The sequence below is a fragment of the Myiozetetes cayanensis genome, unplaced genomic scaffold (assembly GCF_022539395.1).
Source record: "Myiozetetes cayanensis isolate MyiCay16 unplaced genomic scaffold, myiCay2020 scf1, whole genome shotgun sequence".
Taxonomy (NCBI): Eukaryota; Metazoa; Chordata; class Aves; order Passeriformes; family Tyrannidae; genus Myiozetetes; species Myiozetetes cayanensis.
The window spans coordinates 123,104,115-123,127,613 of NW_026086604.1; positions in this window are offsets into that span (position 1 = coordinate 123,104,115).

Here is a 23,499-nt window from a genome sequence, read left to right on the forward strand (position 1 = left end):
GTAAGACAGTGGAAAAGATCTCCTTTGTCGACTGACTTGAGGTTACGCAAGCGAAGTATTTCATTATTCAGAAAACCTGGAAACACCTTATTTTGCCAAGAAAATGTTTTAACTTATGAACTTAACACACAACCTATTAGCAAGAACTACAGTACATTACAGTAACTTCATTACCTCCAAGGTAGGCTTGAATCTAGCAATGCATTTCAGGAGTAATGAGTGATGCTTTAGTTTATCAGGCAGATACCCTAAAGGTTCTGTGAGATTATGCCACAAAGTACAGAAAGTCTTCCAGGAAGCCAGTGAATAAGCTTTGCTATGGGAGTGCAGAATAAAACCCATTAAAACCCATTAAAGGAACCCAAACTGTAGACAGGAGGTAAAGGAGGATTGATTCGTTATAGCTGTAAAGGCAATAGAATGCCCATTTATTAATTAAAACTACATTTTATGTATTGTGATGTGATAAATTGTTGGCTGTTTAGGTGAATTCCCTAAGAAATGTACCTGAGTTTATTAACACTGATAAATTTGTGAAACATTCTTCACGCGTATGCTTGACTTTATTTTCAGTTTTAAGCAGCAGTTTTGTGTTATCATATTCAACATTTAACTATTGCCACTAAAAACTTCTTAGCCAGAAAAACGCCTAAGTTTTCACAAGCAGTTTTAACTCTGCTCTTTTCCCTGTTTTCCTGTTAAATACATACACATATAAACCACAAATTTTCTAATTTGATGGAATCTGATGAAAAGAAGTAATATATTTTTAATTATATACTCCCTTGACTTTATATTCCCTTTAACTTGGCAGTGCTAAAACAAGTAACCTTTACCCAAAGGAAATGTTTAAAATATGATAATGATATTTTTAAGATATAATATACACAAAGAAAAAACTGAGGGTGTATATGCATAAACAAATCTATATATTCACACACAGCAAAGTTCGGGGAAAATATATTAAGGTCTGCTTTTTCTTCTGGGATATTAAATAGATCAGGTATAGGTGAAAAACACTAAATATTTTTCATAGAAGTTCTGTGTCTTTGAATAGACAATGTTTAAGTTTAATATCTATATTTTGTACATGTATACATATAAATATAGTGTCTGTACATCTATTCTGTGTACTTAGTACAGAGTTTATATCTGAAAATCAGGCATCTATCTAGTACAAAGTTAAAAATTCAACATTATATTTTCATCTATAAATTTGAATGTGTGAGTATATATATATGTGAGTGAGGGTACATGTTTGTGTGTCCCCCTGTTTTGAAAAATAGGCTTTATTTGTCACTCTCAGATGGTGTTGATGGAGGGACAATAACACCTTTCTCCCACTATAATTTCTAAAGGCATTTAAAGGGTTCATTGTTTCAAATCAAAGAGCTATTCATAAGTTCCAATAAAATGCAATCCATCACAATTTAACATGAGCAGAAGCTTTCAGCTTGTGCATATTTTGTCAGGAAGGCAATTTAAAGCTTATAAACACAAATCAAAGCTTTGGGTTTTAACCACAAAACATTTACACAGTACTGACCTACCACCTATGGTGTCTCAATATACAGCCAAGAAGTAGAGCACTCCACCAGCAACAGCAGGCAGGACCAGGAAGCAAGGACCTGGAGGCAGCATTTTATTTTAGAGTAGACCTGTTGTTGGGGTATCCATTCAGGAATTTTCAGAAGATTGAGAGAGAAAAGGATGTTTCCTTATGCTTATATCCCTTATCAGAGTGTTTATTTACCATAGTAATTAAAATAGTTATTTGGATCACATACATATCAAACAGTTTTCTATATCCAGGAAGAAGGACTCTGGGACCACTTATTCACCCCTTTTCCCCCTCATGTATTTGATGATTATGCTTGGTTGACTAATATCTAGATTGACCAGATGCACTATTGCTATGATACCATAACATCTCTGATCATTAGCTGATTTGGCTCAGTCTATTAAAAAACCCTTAATGCATAAGAGTGAATTACTCTTAGGAAAAAAATGTGAATAATTATTCATTGTATTTTAGGGGAATTTAAGCACAGAGATTATTCCCCCCACCCCCCAAGATTACAATTGTTTAAATGACTTACTGAAAGAGTTTGAATCAACCATTTCTCTGTGCTAGTCTTTCTTAATGTGAAAACATTGCTCTATTTTTTCTTAGTATTTCCTGTTTTGGGAACCTTGAAAGTACAATGCAGATTCATCTTGCTAGGGAACTGATATTCACAGACTCAGGAATCACAGGATAATCTTTGTTGGATTGGAACTCTGTAGGTTATCTGGTCCAACCATCTATCCAAATCAAGACAACCCAGAAGCTACATCAGGTTAAATAGGGCATAGCCCAGGCAAATTTTGAAAGCCTTGTGGAATGTTTATAACCTTTCTTGATAACCTTTTCAGCGCTTAACCATTGTCGTTGTGAATAGTTTTTTTCCTTAAGCCCACTTGAAAAGTCTCATGATGCAACTTTTTTTGATCATCCTTTGTCATTTCATTGTGAATGTCTGAGAAGAGACTACCTCTCTTTCTCCATAACCACCTAAAGACAGAAAATAAATCACCTTTTAGCCTTCTTTTTGCCTGGCTAAATAAATACATTCCCTCAGCACATTGTGTGCTCCGGCCCCTGCCTGTCCCAGCACTTTCTCTGGCTTTGCTCCAACTTTTCAGTACCTCTCTTATAGCGTGGAGCCCATTGTTGACCATGGCACTACAGATGTGAGTGTGCATGCAAGTTCTCAGTGAGAATAAACATTTCCCGTGCCCTGCCTGCTATGCTAATGGTAATGTGGCCCAGTATGGACTTCGTTGGCCCTTAGTTGTGCACACTGTTGATTTGTGTTCAACTTACTGTGCACCACAGTCCTGGTGTCCTTGTTTGCAGAGAAGCTGCTTTCCGAACAGTTGGACAACAACACAGATTATACAGGTGCAAAAACAGCACTCCCCCCTAAAAAATTATACAGTTAGTTGTGTTTTAGTAGAAAGAAGCTCTTCAGTACCGTCTCAACATAGGACTAGAGTCTGACAATTACTTAATATCCTGTTTTTCCCATTAAGATTAATGGAGATTTCAGGTCCCAAACCCTTCAACTCTTAAAAAGGAAGCAAGCTATTTATAGTAAACAAAAGTCACTTTTCTAGAGAAAAGTGAAGAACTTGCTAGTCATTGTAATGCACTCTGATATATTCTTTAGCAGTAACATTGTTTTATTCCAAATAATCACAAGTTAGCAAATTGTTTTAAAAATGACACATTTACTATTACCTAAAAATTGATTCTATAACAAAGTTCCTGGGATTTATAAATCCCACACTGAATCTTTATCCCTTTCCTACTGTTGAATTGTTATTCCCTTTTTCCTTTTTTTACCTTTTTTTTTTTTTTTTTTGTTCTTTTGTCATTTTGGGTCCATGTACTTTCAGTATTTCAAATGGCTGCACACTGATCCTAGAGCTGTTAGCTGTTAGCGGCTTGTTTGCATGATTGAATCATGGTCCCAGATGAATATTTTGTGTTATAAAATGCTTTCTAGCATATTACGGAGCCAACCTAAAATGAAAAGGAATAGTTATTCTAAAATCTTTTTTCATTTGATGCTAGCAGATTGTTTCTTTGCACAAACTGCCTACAGAAAAGGAGTCTGGCGGTAGTTGGAGTGTTTTTAAAGCACATACAACTCTAAATTTCCTTAATCTAAATTACATTTAAAAATGCTTGTTGTTCCAATTCGATTTGTGCTGGTCCTGCCATTGAAAAGTGGGAGGACAATGTTTAAAATAATAATAATTCTTTCCTCTTTCAGCCAGTCAAGCATAGAACAAAATAATTCAGAGTAGTTTGGGAGAAGAAAGGAAACAGGCCTGGATTCACTGATTTTTTTGGTTAAAGTAGTGTCACATGCAGAATCAGTATACTCACAGTAGAGGTTTTGGAACAAGCATAGATGACATGATAAATAAAGGAAAGAAACTAGTGAGAGAAAATCTATGTTGCAGAATGTATCTGCCTACGGAGGAGATGAAGAGACAGAGCCATTACTGCTGGAACAGAGACTTGTTGCCATGGGAGCAGGGATAAGGAAAGCTGCTACCCTGGAGGCAGTGACTGGGGACAAGAACAGAAATGAGAGGGATAAGAACTTGGAACAGACTCTCTCACACACACACACACACCCCGACCTGTGTTTTAGGAAGCCCAAATTGCCTTATTCCCAACCTATGCAATCACATGCATGATGGGGCCAAAGCCAGAAAGGCAAAACTTTGCAAGGAGAGGATTAAGTTCCTGTTACAGGGTCTTTTTTTCTAGCCAATATGGAATTCATAGTTCTCTCTTCCCTCTGAACTCATTTTAAAACACACATGGTACGTGACATACAAGGTGAATACCCATGCTCACAGGCCGATGTCTTGTGGATCACTAAGGTAAAGACAGAGGCATTTATGCATGGGAACAGAAGATTCACAGTTTCTTCCCCTAACAAGTCATATATTGGCTCATAGGAGTGCAGTGACAATACTAATAGTATGAAAGCTTGGCTTCGGGGGAGAGATAATTCACTTAATACTTCTGCTGACATTTTTCTTAAAATATAGCTCAAAAATTCACACAATATCCTGATTTCATGGGATATAAGCATGCTTCAACAGGGATAAAATTTGTTCTAGGATTTCACCATGGGGTTTCTAGTTTTAAAGTAAGTTACTTTAAACTAAGTTGCCATTTTCTGCATACAAATCATATATTGCATTTTCCCGTTTTCCCAAATAACAGACATTTTTTGTGGAAAAGTTTGGCAATGGAACTTTTCTCTTCCCATTTTCCAGGTACAGAGCACACAAACGGTTACATTGCAGCTTACTTACATCAAACTTTAAACCCTCTGCCCCATGGTTTACCTGCATAATTTTGTTATCTTTCTTCCCAAGTCTGCCTTGCAGTCATGTTCTTTCATTCTACAGCATGATCTGATTGTTTAAACTCTGTGACCAAACCCCTCACTTTGTTACCTTTTTGAAAGTGTATATTAATAAAAACAAGCAGGACTTGTCAGTACAGCAAAAAAATAAAACTGCCTGTTATATGCAAAGTACATCTTTAATGATGTTTAAAAAGGAGCTAAACATCTCTGTGGGAATTCTTAAAACACTTATCTCTTAGGCCCTTATTTAGTTTTGCAAGTCTTTGTTGTTTAACAAGCTGGAGAAATGGGTCATCTAATGTTATATTAATCACTAAATTAATATTTTAATTTGATTTTCTTTATAGTTGAGATGCTTGCGGCATCTCCAGTGTTTTCTCTCTTTGTACAGTGATGTTAAGCAGTATCATTATCATAATGTACCTTGGGGTTGTGAGATAACAGGGTCCAGTGATAGCTCTATTCTTAGGAGAGTGGGAGGTTTATGATGACACTTTTACATTTTAAATGGCACATGGAGGCTCTCATGTAATGAAATGTCTTAGAGCTGAGTCATAGTCTTTTCTACACTGGGTTTTTCAGTTCTTATACTTGAAATCACAGCTTTCAAGTCCAAAAAGGGGATACATTTTGCCAATTTTTGATAAGATCTTTACAGGGTGCTGAAGTAAAAATCTCAATCATTCAGTTTTTCGTAAGCAGTCCTAATTTGAAGATTTTGATAGGTTGCAAGAGGTATGACTATCAATCATACAGAAAATGAAAATTAATTCATTTTTTTGAAGGTTAAGTTCTAATTTAATATAATTTTTCCAATATTCAGTAAGTCAAATACAGAAGAGACATAAACTCTTATTTAGCATTATAAGCTCTAATTACCCTTCTGAAATCTGCTTGGAAAATCAGAATTTGTGATTAGATCAGACCAGACTGGCCTTTCCCTCATACATCTTTAAAATAGCTGACAAAGAGAGTTTTCTCCTTTTTGCTTTCTTATGCATGACCTTTTAAGAGGTCAAAATAGTGCTAAGATGGAAATGGTTCACAGGTTACTGTTAGGTGAGTACAAAGGAAGAAACAGTCCTTGTTCCTTTTACCTTCTTAGACAGTCACAATCTGAGCCTCTCCCTTTCTCGTTTCCTTCCAGATTCTGTAATTGAGCATCTTTACTACATCAAAGATACCATGCCTAGTACAGACCCCCTCCCTCTGTTACAAATACACAAATCACACGTCCTCGTGCATGTTCATTCTGGTCCAATGCTAAGGTACATGTCTGAGTGAAAATACATGCTTGGTGATACCCCCACATACCAAGGTCAAAACAAATCACATTCACACATTCCATATCACAACCAGTTTTCTGGCCATACCTCAGCAGATGCACCATAACCATATATGACTGTAAACCAGCCAATACTTTATTGTTCCTTGAGCATCACTGACTTTGTAACATAGTCATTCACAAAAATGCATCCAAATGCATGTTCCAGTTATGCTTACAATTGTGAAAGTGCAAAAAAGTGGCCCAGGAGGAATGTAGGTACAGTGTCAGTTTTCTTCTCTCCCTGGTTTGTTTATTTTATTGTTTTATTTTATGTATATTTCATTTTATTTTATTTTTTTTTAAATAATATAAGGTCTGCAATGTGAAATGGTATTTTAAACATTGCAAGCACAAGATTCTGGGTTTGGAGTCTGAGTCATGTTTGGCAACCCTTACTTTCAGTCAGAAGCTTTTTTTCCAATCTCAGAATAGCACTGCCAGCTTTTCAAAAGATAAATCCTGGATTCAGTCAGCCTCAAGGCCAAAAATGTTGTGTGGGCCATTGGTTGGATGACTGCACCAGAACATTTTGAAATTAAAATGAATGGAAGAATCTAAATGAATGTGCTTGTTATCTTAATAACAGTAGAATTAATAGATAATCTTACATTATGAGATCCATTAAAGTTTTCGTGATAGATCATTGAAAACTTGTGTGAATACTCACACTGCTTTTAATTGGCACTAGTTTCATCTGAGGTAAATATTTTATTTCACTCATTATTGACCAAAGCCTCTAGATAGTATAACAAACACATGAAGAGGTTTTGAACTAGAATGAAGTTCTGAGCCTAATTCAATGTCAAAATCTTTTTGAATACAAAAGTAGGTTTACCTCAGTTTTAACACGATGGACTTTTCTAAAAGTATGAAACTTCAGAGGTGTTTAGCTTCACTGTGAGCTTTTCACACACCTAGCTAGCAGGTCATTAAAGTCATCACTTGCCAGTATCAACAGAATGAGCTTGTTACATATATCACTCAAAGTTGCAGGGACAGGTTTGACTGTACAGTTTTGAAGTCTCATCTTATGGAGTCTTTACCCACAACAAATAACATCTGTCTTCAAAGAGAGTTTCACCAGCTCCAGAAGGAGCTAGTCAATGGACTACATTAGCAGGAAGAGCAGGTGTCTTAAAAAGCTGTGTGCTCTAGAAGTGAACATGCATTAAAAGAAAGGGACAATCTGCTTAAATTAAACCACATAACCTAAGGGGTCTGGCTATCCTCCCATTTTTACAATGCAGGAAAAAACAAGTTGGGAAGAAGTTGCTTCCTTTAGCAACTTAAAAAATAGATTGAAATTCCAATTCTTCTGTCCCAAAAGTACAGCAATATTTTCTCTCTTTATTGATTATCAGTCCACTTCAGTTGAAACAGGCCTGACTAAGAACAAAATCTCTTTGAAAAGATTACTTTAAACCTGATGAAGTACCAGCACCACTGCATTATGCTATCAGATGGGTATTTTTGGAAAATGAAAGTAAATCAATATTAATAATATAAACCAGAAATTGATTGATTTTGCCATTAAAATATGTAATGGTGAAAGAGCCCATATCTAATGATTTTTGTTAAAGCCTGTAAGTAACATATTAATTAAACTGGATACATGAAAATATTTGAAGACATTTGTAAGACTTACTTGGGTCAACCAATTCTTAAAAGCAAGAGTTCTACCATTAATAAACTAGGGTAAGATCATAGCTGTTAAGCAATAAGGATGTAAGTCACATGAAAAGATGATTATGAGAAATTTGAAAAAAAAAAAGAATTTGCAGTCTCCATCATTCTCTGTCTCTTACAGTCTAATAAGTTAACTTGTACTGACTGGTAAGAGAGGCAATAAAAACTGATAATTTTTTAAATGACACTAATTCCAGGATGTATGCAAAGCCTCACCAATGCCTTAGTATCTATCAAGGACATATTAAATAACTCAAGATAGTGGATTAATGTTGTGTAACCATCTTTAGAAATTCTAAACCATCCATTCCAACATCCTTACTAGCATTGATCATGAACCATTGAATCAGTACTTTATGTTCATTTCCTTTCATTTGCTTTATTTCACACTGGGGAATATTTGCATTTGTACTACATTCCTGTTTCATGTCAAACACACTTTAAAATTCATACCTGCCTTAATGCAATAGTAACGTTGGTAGCCAGTTATTGTCTTTGACAACTATGCTCATCCCCCTCCACCCAACAGGGAGAATGAAATAATAATAAAAAAGGAAAAAAACTAAAAAGGAAAATAAAGTACTAAAAGGCTCAAGATCTGAAACCAAAACCAACATAGTAATAACAAATTGGGAAATTTGGAAATTAACATCTAATGTATGTCAATAAAGCCCCAGTAATGATTAAAAAAAAAAAAACTTTAACAAAAGCATCACCACCAAAATGAGGAATTAGAAAGCACATTAGAGCAATCAGTAAATCATTTTGAAAAAAGAATCAAAATCACTACACAGAACTGAAAACCACTAAGTCAATCCTTATTGTCAAGCCTAATGTGATCCAATGTACTGTAGTGAGGGAATGGGAAGGAAGTGTCTACACCACATGTTGAATTAAAGGGAATCAACCAGCCATTTACTTTCATTTATTTAGTAACCTTCATGATGAGATCATCAAATATATTGTCTCCTTAGGAATCATAGAAGGCTACTATCTTGCTCTCTTTTTTCTAGCCCACCCTTTCCAATCTGATTTTTCCATCAGACTATTCGATCTGTTAAATGTATGGGGTTTTTGAGGGGAAAATTGGTTTTGCTTTGCATCATGAGAAAAAGATACATAGATAATATGCTAAAAGATTAATTTTAAGTCACTATGAAGGACTAACAGACCTCTGAAGATTACAGTATCATATCTTTAAGGAGCAGTGCTCACAACAGGCTATGTTAACTGAGACCAGTAAGATATAATTTTACTGCTAATGGTAAATAAAAGGAAAAAAAGTTTCTTGTTCCACAAAACCAAAATCAAAGAGGAATAGCATATTGATTGCACCACTTTACCTATAAATCTAGAGATCACTGCATTAACCAGATTATACTTCTCTTGTCCCTCCTTTTTGTAAGCAAGTCATCTGCTTTTGAAATAATTTCTTGTCAAAGGCAGGTCAGAGGAGCTGTGTTCATTTCTTCTATCCCACTTCCATGGAGGGAACCCCAAAACATTCCTACCTGCAGATATTTATTCTGTAGAACACCTAAAGGAGGATAAAAAGGATCTCACAACAGATGAGAAGACTTTTGTTTCTAAAGACAGTTAGTATAACCAAAGAATCAGTAGAACACAAGCATCTGAGTGACTTTGTGCCTCATTGTTGCTGAGGATCACTTACCCATGCTACCTATCAAACTTACCTAAGTCTGGAAGAGCATTCAGAAATCCTTTCTTTCGTCACTGTAGCCCCTTAGTATAGTTCTCTGTCTAGACAACACTGCCTCATTCTGGCTACTTCAGAATTTATTTCCGTATTCCTATAGGGCTTGGTATTTAGCCATATTTATATTTTGAAAGCAACAAATGAAGTAAGTGCTTTTAGCTCTGGAGTTTCCTTCCCCTATGTCAAATCTGCTGAGGTTCTTGTGTATTTAAAAGTCTGGAATATTTTTCCCAGCTGTGGTGGCTGGTCCAGTAGTAGATACTACCCTACTTTGCAAATCTTTTATGTCAGTACATTGTGGCAGGAATATTACTACTGAGACAGCTTCCCTACTTGGGTGTACACACAGTGTAAAAGTAAATTTGCACTTCATGTTACATCTAATACTCATACTCCCACATAGTTTAAGATGATCTGTTCACTGATATATGAAAGAGTTTTTACAAACAGGAATTTTTCTTTGAAGAAATGCAGTTAAATTACGTCTCTTTTCATAGGGTTAAACTAGTTCACTAGCTGATTCCCTGATAACTGCAACAAAACCTCAAAGCTAAAGACAATAAATATAATAATGACATAATAATGAATATAATAATGAATATAATAATAATAATAATACCACTTTAAAAATGCACTTTAACATTGTTGAAAGCCAAATAATCTGTATAGGAAGGAAGCCACGGGTTAAATTATTTGTTGTTTCTTGGAATAGTTTCATAATTTATTTTTCTTTCCTAAATAACACCTGCATAATTTATTATAGTTTTACTTGGTAGTAGTGTTGATTGTATATCTCAACAGACTTGAAATTTGTATTTTTATTTGTAAAAATAAAAAACTTTTATAGAAATCTCAATCTGTTATCAAACAAGGTCAAAATATTATTCTTTCACGTATAAACCTTCCAATTAGTGATAGCAGATGCATAAATTATCTAAAACACTGTATTACTTTATTCTGTTTGTATTATCTGGTAAAGAATTTGAGTTCCAATGAATTTATTCATTGTTATCATTGGGTATGTGAACATTATATGTACTGAACTTCAGTACATAGAGTGATTTGATGACAATGTACTTTGAGAATTCACAATTTGCAGAGCATAACTGCTAGCTAGATCATGGGGGCTTGTTTCTGCTTTCTAAAGAGATGTTTTGGGGTTTTTTTAAATGTGAAAATAACAAATAATCTTAGCCAGTACAAATAAAAAATAGTTAATACTCATTAGGTGATTTCTGATTCCCTTCTTCCTCTCATATTCATGTAACAAAAGCTGTTTGAGTAAACATTCACAAATACCAAAATGAAAGGCATAGGCTCACAGGAAGAATGGCTTTTCAATTGGTTCCTTAAAAGTCTTCCATTAGGTGCCAGCTGCTCGCATTTCCAAACATTATATCCCACAATAATGAATAAAAGACTTCCTAATAAAAGGAAGGCTTTTTAGTATGAACATTATGAGTACCTACTCAAGACTAAGGTTAATTTTGTGCCTTGCATGAGCACTTTGGCTTGCAGATACAGAGTTTGATTTAGGAATGGGTCACATTCCACAGACGTGAAATATCCATCTGTTGTGTGAACAGTCATATTCAAGAGTGAATGAAATTTCTCAGATCAGAAGAAAGAAACTGAGTATTTTGTGATACCTGATCTCTCCCCCAGCTGTGGAAACCTATTGAAGCAGCTCTACTTATAAGACATTTGTCAGAATGTTAATTGGAAAAATGACTTCATTGTGTGAGTCATACAGTCACCTCTGTGGACCTCATTAGGTTTAAATGAGCAGACTGAAGGCCAGAGCAATCATTCTGAGCACAGCCATATGTTGGTGAAGAAGCTCTCTCAGAAGCAGGCTCGTGGCCAACTTTGGGTACTTAAAAATGACTAGATGGAAGATGGAGGTCCTGGTGGTAGGAAACACTGACATATGCAGTGTGTTCCCTTTCACAACAAAGGACCATTTAAAACCATATCTTTTAAAATAGCAGATTCACTAGCCAGACAATGTTTAAATAGCTTGTAAGTTTTGAATTAGGATAATGGTATTTTTAGGTAGTGGTAGAGCATGCTTGCATGTAGCTGTGTGGTTCACCACAGCTCTGGTTTGAAGTCCTTAGGAACACAGAACTTTTTGCTGGGCAATGAATTCATTCCAGCCTGACTTCAAAAATTAGAAAGGATGATGAAAATAAATTATTGGTGGAGTATGCGACTTTTTTTGAGAAGTTAAGCTATATTTGTGGAGCTGCTTTTTACCTACATTTGAGAATTAGGCAGATCGGTATGAAGGCTTTAATAGAGAATAAGAACATTTCTGTCCTCCTTAGCAGCTAAGAAATAATATTCAGCAGCAGAACTAGTAAAAAGAGAGAGAAGTAATCTACTGTTTAATTTATTTATTTACTTTTTATCCTGAAAGATTCTGCTATTAGAATATCCAGATTCAGAAGGGCTGAGGAAAATATTATTGGAAGACTTCTCATAGTAAATAAATGTTAACAGAACAAGCTAAATGGAAGCAACACAGAGTAGCAATTTTCTTCTGATATACAAATTTGCAATGATACTTAGGGTGACATACAAAGCTTAATTAGCAAAAAGGGAATTAACCTCCATATAATTTTTCAGAGGAGTAAAAAGTAAATAATATAATCATTAATATCTATAGAATAACCTCACTCAAAACAAAACTGTTGAAAAGCAAGACTTCTATGATTACAGATATGGCTTACCTTAAATATATCTTTTTAGAAGCTATAGATTGTATGGACTTACATGGTTGTGAAACTCTCAACAGTCTAACCTTCATGAAGTTTATGCCAACTACTCATGTATGTCTGAGCTTTAGAAAAGTACATGTTTTGCTTCATTTTCTCAGTTGCTGTGCACACAGTCCTTCTTCTATCTGACCTCAAAATAAACAAGAATGAAGTAAATATTTTTGAAAACTGACATCTCACACCAACTTAGCAGAAATAAAACAGGAGGCTTTTAAAAACGTACATTGTTACTTCATTGTATAAACTAGTATGAGAACTTCAGAATGCTATTTCAAGTAGAGCTACCAACAAGAAGACTGATCTTGACATTGTCATCATAACTTGAGAGATTGAGTTGTATCTACTCAACTCCACCTTCCTACATGATGAAAGTTAAATCTAAGACATGGCCTTGAAGTATCAAGCCCTCCAAAACTCTGCTCATGCAAGTTATGTTCTTCCAACAGGCATGTTTTTATTGTGCTTCTCAGTGTCATAATTGGAAACACAGAGAGGAAAAACATTTCACAAAAATGGTTATAAAATCTTATGTTCCCATATAAAAAGCATCCAAGTCACAACCAGTTTGTAGCAAAATGAGAACAAAAGCTAGGAAGTAAAACATTGTGAGAGCCTTCACATCCAAAAAACACATGACGCTTTTCTCATTTACTCACACAAGAGACAAAAAATATGCCCCTAAAGCACAGTTTTTAACACATGAAGTAACCTGGGTATCTGCACCAAAATACCTAAAATTTAGAAGTTCCTACCCTGGATTCATGAATAAATGGGATTCACAGAACTTAGTTAGATTTCATGTTTAGTATATCTCTATCAATTTACTCATCACTTTTAAAGATACTTCCTAAAGAAATTTCCTATTCCTATGGTTGACTGTGAATACAGGTACTGCTATGTCACCAATATGACTAATCATTATTACCCAGGCAAATACACCTTTCTAGTCACCTTCCTCTGTTAAGAACTATCACAACCAAATCTTCAATAGCAAAAAGTTATCATCTGGAAAGTCATTCTTCCTTACTTTGAAGTGTCTGTATTTAGAGGTGCTTCCTATAGAATAAAATCTGTCATGCACAGCTGCTTTCTCCCTCAATGTTTCCAACTTTGAGCTTTTTCTGGAAAGCCAACCAAGGAACAAATGGCACTGAAGTTTATGTGAGCCAATTATTCCTGTGTCAACACTATAGTGTTATGGTGATATAACTCACTTAACCACAGCCTATGTAATCCCTGTGGACAAAACAACTCTTTGTCCTTGGTGTACCCACAAATTCCTTGTTCTTCCTCCCAGTGTCTGACTTGGTGTCCATCCTTAAATTATTAACTCCCACAGCAATGTCTCCCTCTTTGAAAATGCTATCTACCAGTTGTTGAGTGTTTCCTACATAAAATGCATTTTTCATAATCACATTCAAGAAAAATCTAAATATCTGCGTGATAGAACTCTATTATTAATTGAACACTGGTTCAGAAACAGTCTGTTCATTCACTTCTCTAGAAGTGAATGTCCATATTTAATTTTAATATTTAAAAATTCTTTTCAGTACTCAACAGGATTCATGGAAAAAATTTGGTTTATTGTCTACACATGATTTATCACTGGTGTTGCTTGTAGTTTATTGAGTTCCATAAAATGAAACTGTGGTCTGAGCATTTTAAAACACAGGTTCAAGCATGTTCAATATTTTGTTCACTTACACTATTTGCCAATATTTCCTCCAATTACAGTAACACATTCCAACTGCCTTTTCATGAAACCATCATTCTCATTTATCTTTTTTGTCTGCTTGGCAAGAAATACCCACAATGATGACAGTTTCCCTAAACTTTTCTTATCAGGCAGGATAAAAAGCAACATCAACCACATGCTTCTCTGAGGTATTTTGTTCCCTAGTCTGTGTTACAGATACTGCAGAATCTACCTGGCAGCTTACTTATTAGACTACTAGTAAGATTGCTTTTTTCTGAAGTTGCCCACATTTTCATAAATGGGTTACCCATGTTCATTTTCTTCAGGCATATTGCCATTTTGCCATTGCAGAATTCACATCAGAAAATGGCAAGAAGAATTCGGCCCTCTTGCTACAAGCACATGAGCCTCTGCTCGGTGCACTGCATCTATTTCCAGCTGTTCATAGTCCCAACACTCCATTCCAATTTGAACATTCCATTGTTCAAAGCTCTTGAACTAAATGAAAAGTTCCATTCCACGAAGCAATAATGCTGCCTACACAGAGGATCAGCTGTTAGAGACTAGCCTTTACAAATATTTGGCCAAGTCTTACATTGCCTCAGACACAGAGAACAATACACATACGCAATAGTGAACTCTTGTCTCTGATTGGACCTTTTTTCAGCCTGATCATTGCTTCTACCAAATTTAAATAAACAAGGAAATGGGATGCTAGAAGACAAAGTCATGCACCATTGAGAAAATTAAATAGTTCTTTCTGAATTGCTGATTTTTTTCATATAGCATATGCTGTTTGAATTTATTATTAGTTATGCTGTTAAATTGACTGGAAATGTATCATTATACCTTAATAACGTTGTTGTAAGCACAAAGTACATCCTTAATTGGGAGCCTACATGTGATGCTTCCATAATGCAATACTGACAGAGCTTACAGACTTAATGTGTAGCTCAAGTGTTCATAAAACTTATAAACGTGCAAATTAATAAGAACTGCCTAAATACAATTTTAATAAACAAAATATAATTATTTTTGAACTTTCACAGATCATACTATATGCCAAATGAAGTTCTTCTGTATAACCTTGGCCACATACTTTCAAGTTTAATACAGTTAATTTTCCCCTGTATTTTATAACTATTTTATAACTGTTAACTGTATTTATAACTATTTTGACTCTGGTAGTCCAGCCTACTTCACTAATGGTGAAATTTATCATGTAACCATGGCCCACAAATACTACTACTAGTACATGTACATTTTTTCCTCTTATTTGTCTACCTACTAGCTACAGAAGAGCCATACAGCACAGACATAAATTAATCTATGAGACATAAACCCATTCCCTTGGTTCACTCACTTTAACATAAGGAAATAAAGACCATCAGCACTGAAAGCTCCTGTAGCTCTAGGGCTTACAGAGCATTGCCATATGACATATTTTTCTCCATGTATTGTTCAACTGTTATTTTGGACTAATTTTTAGTAAAGTTTAATTAAAGTTTAAATAAAGTTTAATAATAATTGTATTAACATATCAATATAGATTTCAAAAGTCTTGGAAAAACTGTCTGTAATTACTGAAACGGGTTTTGCAACATTTCCTTTCCCTGTTTTATTGCTTCCGCATTACAGAAGTGCAAAAAATCCATCTCCATTTTTCCTTGCTAACGTCAGCTGGTGCAAATCCAGGCCTGTGGTGGAGGTGGTTTGGTCTCATTTCCCAACTGGCTGCTAAAACCTGTTTCTCGCAAACTCTTTTCCCCACAACGCACTCCTTCCCTGGGCTACTGTGTCCTTTCTGTGAGCTGCAGTGGCAATTCTCAGCTTTGGTTTCAGCTTCTCAGCCACCCACCCATGCCTGGCCCCCGGTGCTGGCTCACTGGCCGCCCATCCTCACTCCCCTGGCAGAAGCCGATGGTATTTATTTGGCAGAGCAAGGCTTGGCGAGTTCTGTAGCTCTGGAGCTACAGCGCAGAGCTGGAGCTGGGGCTGGCCTTATCAGCCTGTGGAATTCCACTGAAACCAAGGAAATTTCTTCTGCTGAGAGGAAAGCATACAGAAGGGCTGTCACGATTGGGGTCTTACACACTCCTCATGAGTTGAAGAAGGAAAATGAAAATCTTTTCAGTGAGTCTGTTTGCTTTGTAATATAAAACCATATAATGAAAGAGCGTTCACATCATTGTAATTTTCTAATGTTTCATACTTTAGTCATATTTTTCATAGCAGTTTCTCTGATTTATCCATTTCAATTTTTTATGTTACTACTTTTTTGTTGTTGTTGTTGTTGGTTGTTTATTATTGGCATATATTTTTAGTATTTTTTCCTTTGGATTTTTTTTTTTTAATTGACAAGATTTCATCTCTGTTTGTTAAAGAGAACCAGCTGTTTTCTTCAAAGATAATTTTCTGAAGCTGTTGTGTGCCATAATTACACTGCAATTACACAGCAATATTCATAAAAGCAGATGAGGATTCTATGTGTCCTTCTGACTCATTAGAAGTTGCAAAAATGATGGATGCAGTCTTTCCTAGCTTGGCTATTGCCCTCTGTTGGTAAACCCAAGTCCTGTCCTATTGAGAAAGAATGAAGGCAAGGAACAGCAAAACCTTTGAAAGGAGATCAATTTCAGTTTTGGTAATGGGAACAGTGATAACACTGAAGCTGGGAAGTATTTTCTACCTGCATTTTATGGAGAAAACTTTGAGTGATTTAGTTAATGTATGCAATAAATCAACATAATATACATTTCTGATACATTATTTCTTTTCTCATATAGTCAAATTACTTGAGCAATTATTCTCTTTGAAGTTCAGACTCAGATTCATCTAATTTCCTTCCAAAAATCTTCAAACAATTTTTTGTTTTGAAAGATATGATTAGATGCTATTCAGTTTTGTTTGTTCAGATGTTCTAACATGAATTAGTTGAAAAAAGTCAAAATACGTTCATGTCACTTTGGATTACCTTAGATCTTCATGGTCTAGCTGTGGAGATGAAAAAAATCAGAGCTTCTATCTTAGCTCAAAGCAAAGCAGACTAAACCCAGTTCCTTCCAAATCGACAGACCAAAAATAATTTCGTTCCAGAATGAGTTCTCAAATATTTAAGATGACAAAAGAGATTAATTAGGATGGGGAAGGTGAGATTTGGAAAGTGAGTGTGGGGAGGGGTTATTTCATCTTTTTCAATAAATATTGACTCAAGTGAGTGATTTAGAGTTGTTGGTTCATTTTCTGGTTAGGGTTTAGCATGTTGACTTCTAAAGATTCTTCATGATGAGCTTGAGCCAAAGCCGAGAGGCAGTGAGGCTACCAGCACTGACTTTGAACAGACTCTTGATTTGCAAAAGGATTATGGATAAGGCAGAATTTCAGAGAACAAATTAATTTCATTAGTATCCTGAAAAGTTTAATGAGAGTTGCAAGTCAGGATAGACCTATCAGCACACTGATTTCTTCTGCCCTCTTTGCTGGATTCTGATACAGTTTCAAAACATTTGCTTTGGTATGGGCAATGGGGAGCCTTCTGGTTTTATAGTCTGGTCAACTGGACAGCTAAGGCATACATGGCAATTATTAGTCCTCTAATGACTTTCAGCAAACAGACCATGTTTAAACAGCAAAGTTAAACTAAACTCAGTTTAGAGAGTCTATTCTGGAAAAAAAATGGCAGTGGGAAAAGAACTTTTTTTTTTTTACATTAAGTTGTATTTCTAGCTGTCATTGTGCCTCTCAGTTTGCAGAACTTTTAGATTCTCAGAATGCAAGTGTTTCTTTTAATTCCAGGCATGGACCACCAGATTTTAAGCCTAACATAAGGTCAGGAATAAATTTTTAAATGCTCACTTTTTTTTTTGTATTGATAGCTAAGTCAGCTTGAGTGAAGCTTTATAGGTCAGTGACTTCTTGTTTAGCATCACGGACTTGACCCAAAATTATTTTTTACTGTCTTTTCCTTCTCTTTTCAGCAGCATTACATTAATATTTCCAAGATTTTTTTTTTCCCCCATAAAATTAGACTTTCATACGAAAGCACTGTGAAAGTAATAAAAAACCTACACCAGGAAAAATGGAAATATGAAAAGACACCACATTTGTAAAATAAGGAACCAATTATCTTTGTCCAGTGCAAATGCACTATCAATTTGCTATTTCTGTGTAGGGCAATAGTTCTTTCAGTATATAAGACGATTGCATAATTGCAGGACTTCCAGCTTTTCTTCCATTCAGTGATTGTTGACTGAACTGTGCTGATTATCTTTCAGTACCGGGCTTGACAATGGCTCTGCAATCATTCTGCACAGCTCATACCAAGCAGTATTTTTCTTTGTTATGAGAAACACCTGATGAAGTGTACTGTTGGAGTCACAGCTTTCAATCTGCTGGTCTTGTAGAAGGCACCACTTTTGATGCCATGCATAAATTTTCCACAGATCCTTTGCATTTTTCTTCCACTATCATATTTCATTCAATATTTAGGGAATATTCTTTTTTAACTCAACAAAAAAACCCAAACAAAATCACAATTACCCCTATTTTATTAAAGTAATTTTGAAAAAGTACATTTAGCATTACATTCTATCAAATCTCTCGTAGTGAAAGACAGCCCTTTGCCACTTCAGTTTGTTTATTTTTGCTACTATATGTACTTAGTATATAATATATTATACATGCATACGTTATATATAATAATCAATAGATAGGAAATCAGAACTTAGCTAACAAAGCAAAGTAAGTTTTAAAATATTGCAGAGAGCACAACAAAAAAACATCAAAAAATCCTATTTTTGCATATGTAACTGTATTGGGTCTGGCTGAGCTGGAGTTCAGTTCCCCACAGCAGCCCTCACAGTGCTGTGCTTTCTATTGGTAGCCAGAAGGGTGTTGATAACACACCAGTGTTTTGGCTACTGCTGAGCACAGCATCAGTAATATTCCTTCCTCAGTCAAGGGCGAGATCCTGGGAGGGGACACAAGTAGGCCAGTTGACCCAAACTGACAAAAGGGATATTCCATACCATATGACATCAGCTCAGATATAAAAGCTAAGGCAAGGAGCAGGAAGGCAGGTAGTCCTTGTCTCCAGTGGCTGCCTGCTGAGGAACTGTTGCACGTGCTGAAGCCTTGCTGCTCGGAAGTAGCTGCCCATTGCTGCTTATGGGAAGTAGAGAATAAACCATGTTAGCTTTCACTTTACTTTTGCACACACAAGCTTTCATTTTGCTTTTGCTTTAAATAAACTTCCTTATCTGTACCCACAAGTTGTTTTCCATCTTACTCTCTCCCCTGTCCAGCTGGGAAGAGGAGTGATAGAGCAGCAGGGTGGGCACCTGGCATCCAGCCAAGGTCAACCCACCAGCAGTAACTAAGACAAAATAGGTTCACTTTTGTCTGGTCATATAGAAACTTTACTTCTTTTGAGGCGTACAATTCTAATGGGGAAATATGACTGCATGAACTGCAGAGAATTTAAACATTATTGTTATCTATTTATCTATCTAGATTCATTAATACATAGAGAGGCAAAAGGTAGACCCTGAAGTTCAATTAACCATCAGACTCTGAAAAGTATGATGTTAGAAGCAATCATTAAAAAAAAAATTCTGAACTGTGTTTACTGGCTTCTAAATTTTCCTAAATGTTTATTTTATTTGTGTTGTCAAATCAAAGGTTGCATGTTCTTGCCTCACTGCAAGAAATATAAGAAAAAATTGACAGGAAGATACGTACTCTGGTTATTGTATGCAGGTGATTTGTATGCATACAAACTTTTGAGACATCAGGACAGACTTATTTCTTTTTTCCTGTACCTGAAATTTTCAGTGGAAATAGTTTGAGGATGGCAATGGTAAAATGAAAAGGCCAGATGCTTAGACAGTGTAAGTAACTGTAAGTGAATTGAATTGGAACATGGAAGTGTCAGTTTTTACCAGAAGAAAATGTGGTGAAGATCTTCCGAGAAAGTTATATATTAAAAATGTCATTTATATCTATAGATTATTTAATTATAGATGAAAAATGAAAGATGCTTTTTAAGCCCTTAAAGAAGATTGTTTTAGTGGGACTAGCAATTGCACTTCCAAATGTAAAACAATCTGAATGCCATTCAACAGTCCAAGCTATTCTCTTCTAAATATTTCCCTTTTCTGTTTGAAAGTATATAATCCATATAAAATCTTTTACTAACCTCTGCTGTCAGATTATTTTCAGTTTATTTTTAAACTCTCATACTGTTGTTATGTATTCAATAATGCTATATATATGTACAGGACATTGCCCACAAACACTTCGTTATTTTTGATTTAGGATTAAGATTTGTCTTTCAAATCTACAGTTTCTGTCAACTGCAATCATTTTCTGCCTGTCTTTACATGTAAGATCAATGTTCTTAGAGTTCAGGTTTCTTCAAATGTCATCCTGAAGTTGATGGTATTTCTGATTCTTTATTGCCCTCTGACATATCAGTACACTTAAGTACAATTTTTCTCCAGTGCCTGAGGCTGAGTTGACTGAAGTGGCCCTTCAGTTGCATTCTGTCATCTGTGTGTTGACCATGACCTTCATAGTTTATTTATGATTAGGAGGTTATGTCTTTCCTTACTTTAGCAATGGTATTTTTGCAAAACCCTTTACAAAATTTTTTAGTTCTGCAAATACCTTGCAATTTTGCAGGCTCACTCTCTGCAATATTCTTCAATAAATAATAGGAAGCTGGCCTGGACTTTTAGAGAAACTTTTCTATATATATTTCCAGTGCTGGCTTAGATTGTCGCTCACATTGTCTGCTGTCCTACAGAATCAGATGAATAATGAATGATCTTTGCCATCTCTGGATCATGCCACTGTGCTCTGAGTTCTTAGATGACATCTTACTGTGAGGTCTTAATGATCTGGTAAGGAATTTGCTCGATTAAGTATCATCTGCCTGGGAGCGAGCGTGTCTGGTAGACACTGAAAAGAATTAAGCATGAACAGTTTATGGCAGGATGAGACCTTTATGAGCTTTGAATTTCAAGAGATGACAAAATATGAGCTAGACGTGATTAGCGTTTTGGACTGTGTATATATAGTCCTAATTGTATCTGGAGTTTCAACTAGGATTTTTGCTACTGTTTAAACTTAGTCTATAAATTCAGGAATGATACTTCATTGTGAAAAACCCTCGGTGAAGTTAGTGGGATGATTCATGTCAGTAAAGATAACAAGATGAGCTTACTTTCTAGTTAATTAGTCAGAACAGTTGTTCTACTAACATCAGAGAAAAAGCAGGTAAGTCTTGCATCAATAAAAAACTTAGGCAGATCTACCATCTGAAAGTTATTTTTTTACACAAACAAATAACTATGAGTACCTTCTAGCACTTGCATTTTCACAGAGAAGTGGATTAGGAAGAAAATTTAAAAAGTCTATATTTTTGTACTAGAAACACAGATTTCCTTCCACATAATTTTTGTAAATCTGGTGGATCATATCTTTCTCAAAGTCACTTAAACTGCCTTAAAGTTCTCTGCCCTTAAGGGTGTTCAGCTAACAGTGGTGCTAAGATATAGTTGTCCCAGCATACTTTATGGCCTACTTCTTGTAAATGCTCTGGATTACCTTCAGAGATTTTGAAAATTTTGTCCTCTAGGTAAACGAAATGAGCTGATAATATGACTGCTATGCTTTATTCTTTGCACTGCTTCCAATTTCAACAGTTCAATGACATCTAAACCTTCCATTTCTACGTATAAAATGTTTTATGATATTATGTCATCTAGAGGTGCTGCTCATAGATTTAAATATTTTTGATAAACTCTTGATAGTATGTAAGAACTAGCATAACTGGAAATCAGTTAAAACTGTGAGTTTTAAGTCAGTTTCAGAAGAGAAGGTTTCTTTAAGGCAAGAGTATACACTGAGGCCCTAGTCTGGCAGTTAACTTATTGGAAGTTAACTTATTGGAAGTTAACTGAAATCAAGCCCATGATTTGAGTTTTGATAAATATGGAAAGTCCTACTAAATGACAGTAAGCATTTGTTTAAGTGAAGAAAGGTATGGTCTCATTTTCTAATTGGACCAGGAAAATGAAAGCTACAAATGAAAATGTCTTGTAAAAGAAACCTCCATTGTCAATTTTTGAAAGAATATTTGCATTCTTTGCTTGTTGTATATTATCATCTTCTGTATGTTTTCTGTATATTACCTCCTTTTTCTCCTTTGTCCTCTTCTACAGCTCACCAGTAAGCAGAAGGATCCTGCCAATCCTGTTACCAGACTGTGTGTGTATGAATATAGTTTTCTGAGCATGAAGGCCTTGAGTTTTTTTGCAGAATCAGCTTCCTTCACAGTATAGATGGTCTTACAGGAGTTCCAGACACTGAAATGTGTACCCAAGGTCATAATTTTTATGCTTCATCTGAATAAACCAGTGATGACTGGTCAAGTGTCTGAAATCAGTATTAGGAAAGATCTGCTTATCTACATGGTGGGTGTGATTAGTAATGCTGACTTAATCTCTTTGATCATACACTTTGAAGAAATAAAAAAAAACAAACAGCCTAACAAAAATGAGGAATCAGTTCACCTATACACATTTATCACGGACAAACGGAAATGGCAGGACACAAGTCCAGTAATGAGTGTCATAGTCCAAAGCATAAAATCACAGATAATTTGTAAAAATGTTAACACACATAACATTTACTGTTCTATTTAAAAATATGAAGTATTTAAAAGTTTTAAGGGGAAAAGAAGCCAATAATACTTGATTCATTAGTTTGAGAGGCATACATGCTCTTGTTAAGACAATTAAGGCTTTGGTCACAAATCCTTTGGTTTTATTGATTTACCAGAAATCATAACCCTGGCTCATTTTATACTTAACACTGAAGTGCTCTGAACAAGGGGAAGAGAGGTTAAGCAATTATTCTGTGATATTTGCATTGAACTGATTCTGCAGTTTCAAAACACAGATCACTGGCCAAATACTGTATTATGATGTAATGTGGCTACAGCAAGCACCATTCATCCTGCACAAAAAGCAAATGGAAGGCTTCTGTATTAATATCTTAAAAATTTGATAAGATGTCAAATAATTTTTTTACAGTTAACTCAGGAAAGAGCCTTATATATACAGGTGCTCTGATATATTGGCTATCTAAATAGTACCCTTTGATAGAAGGAAGCATTACTTACAGAAGTTGCAGCTTTACTTCCTTTAAAAATGCCTTTCCAAATAAACTGCTGAAATCTGCCTTGCAGTCAGTATACTTCCCTAATGAAAGAGTTCCATATTTTAACTTTTTTAAGCCCTCTTCTCTGTATTGGGTACAGGAAAACCTCTTATTGGTATGGCCTT